This window comes from Macadamia integrifolia, chromosome 9 (assembly GCF_013358625.1).
Source record: "Macadamia integrifolia cultivar HAES 741 chromosome 9, SCU_Mint_v3, whole genome shotgun sequence".
NCBI lineage: Eukaryota > Viridiplantae > Streptophyta > Magnoliopsida > Proteales > Proteaceae > Macadamia > Macadamia integrifolia.
In genome coordinates, this window is record NC_056565.1 from 38,367,926 (window position 1) to 38,370,425 (window position 2,500).

Below are 2,500 nucleotides of genomic sequence, written 5' to 3' on the forward strand. Positions count from 1 at the left end.
ACACTTTTGGCCCATCGCGACCCATAGAGGTATCTATGCATGGTGGTTCAATACACAAGCAAAGAGCCCACAACCACAAGAAAAACAATAGCCACTCACGCGCATTGCGTCCACTACCGACACAATCCACCGCCAAACCTACTACAACGTAATAAGGATTTGGTAGAAGAAAAATCAATAGCCCCGCTAAGCACGAAAATCACAACAATCAACAGGGGTCGAGGGACTTGAGATCTATCTCCACCTACAAGCTTGCAATTTTCTTTTTAAAAACAAAAGTGTGGGGGGGAGGGGGAACTGGAGGGACTCGTGATCTGTCTCCACCTGCAACCTTGCAAACCTATGTTCTCCAGAGACCCAACGTTAATGTCGCATTATAACACTTACGGCAGGAGGCATGCAAATTCCTCTGCACCCAGGCACGACTTAGAAACGTATTTCTCCAAATACCATAAAGGCCACAAAACCGAGCATGGGAAAAAACTCTTGCAAGCAACATACCCACAAGAATGGAGATTTTTTTAAAAGCAAGGAGGGGGGAGGGAATCATGATCTACCACCACCTACAAGCTTGCAACCTATGTTCTCCAGAGACCCACACGTTAATGTTGTATTATAACACTGGACGCAAAAAGGCATGCAAGCACCTCCACACCTAGGCCCGACTTAGAAATGCACTTCTCCAAATAGCATAGGCAACAAAACCGACCATGAAAAAACCCTTGCAAGCAACAAACCCACGATAGTGCAATTTAAGAAAACAAAAAACAATGGGATGGGAGGGAGGGACCAACCAAATATCTATTGTGCACATTGACTTGACCAATGATTCCGTCAAATGTAGATAACACCCCACCCCTTGCACCATGACCTACATATGACAACAAGCCATAGAGCAAAGAAGGGTGCAAATGTGTGACTTCGACCACGCTCGTAAACAGTGGCACTAGCACAACTACACATGGAAGGAAACAAAGCACGTCAAACTACCACAGTGCCTAGATGGGATTAATCAACGGGGCCAATGCTTCATTTGCACGTTTTTCACATGCCATGACTCCCTTGGGCATGCTGTACAAAACTAGCAAAAGTTGCAGTAGGCTGCAATGAGGGTGTAACTGCAGTGTGCAGGCAGCTATGCAAACCCACCAGCATGCATTTGCCGGCCAAGGTGCAAAACAAGGGGCTAATCATCCTCACCCTCATGCCATGTTGCTGTCCTTCACATGCCATGCAACTCTTGGAAATGCTGCGTGGATACTAGCATATGTGGTAGCAGATATGCAAGGAGCCATGCACACCCAGCAGCACTCCATGGCAGGCCACAGCGCACATCGAAGGCAATCATCGGAACCAACGTGCCTCGATGGTGATTTTCACATGCCAAGCCTATCTCGGACATGCCATGCGGCTGCGGGCGCATCTGGCGGTAGCTGTGGGGGCACGACAGCACAAGGCAGGAACCCTTGCGCACCCATCAGCCCGGGGTGGCAGGCAACGATGTGCGGAAGAGGGGCTGAACATCGGGACGCATTGGCCATTTCCTTGTTTTCAAATGCCATGCCTCTCTGGAAACTGCTGTGCAGCCACAGACACGTGTCAGCAACTGTGGGGGCATGGCAGCGGTAGGTAGGGAGTGAAGGGCACCCAGCAGCACACGGTTTCTGGCATTGGCGTGCGGCAGATAGGCTGACCATCTGGACAAACGAGCCATGTACATGTTTTCACATACATGCCAAGCCTTTGTTGGGCTTTCGTTGCAGCTACGACCGTAGGAGGAAACAGCTGTCGTGATATAGCGGTATATATTAGGCAACCACGACGGCAAAGCAGCACGTCGTGGTAGGCACAACGCACACCAAGGGAAAAATCTTCGAAACCAACATACCGTATAGGCACATTTAAGGCGACACTTGGGGCATTCAAGAGCATGCACAGGCACACTTGGTTGCACACTTGGGCAACAGTTGTGGGCAGCATGGGCACATCTAGGCAACACTTGGGCCATTCATTGTGCGGCCATTCGCTGTGTACACGTGGGCACACGTAGCCAACACTTGGGGGCATGCGTAGGCACACACTTGGGCCATTCAAGAGCACGTTGTCAATGCTTTAGACCTTTCTAAGCAACCGCACCGGCACTTAGCACTTTCACTAGCGCTAAGTCAGCCTAACCACCCTCCTTAAGGGACTAGGGAAGAGAAGTGAACACAAGAGTGAGTTTGAGAAGAATGAACCTGTATAGCACTAGAGAACTCTTGAGTACAAGGCTTGAGAACTCACTTGCTTGGTTGAACACTCTTGGTTGGTCCTTCGTGAGAGCCTTTTCCAAATGAGGCAACACCTACCCCAAGTTACAATGGATGGCTTGCTCCCAAATTCTCCTTGTCTTGCCCTCCCGTCCAAGGGCAAGTACGCACCTAATCCTTGGATGGTGTTGGCACTTGTCTCTAGGCTCGAACCGATTCCTCTTATCACGCTTGTGCCTTGGTGCCTCTCC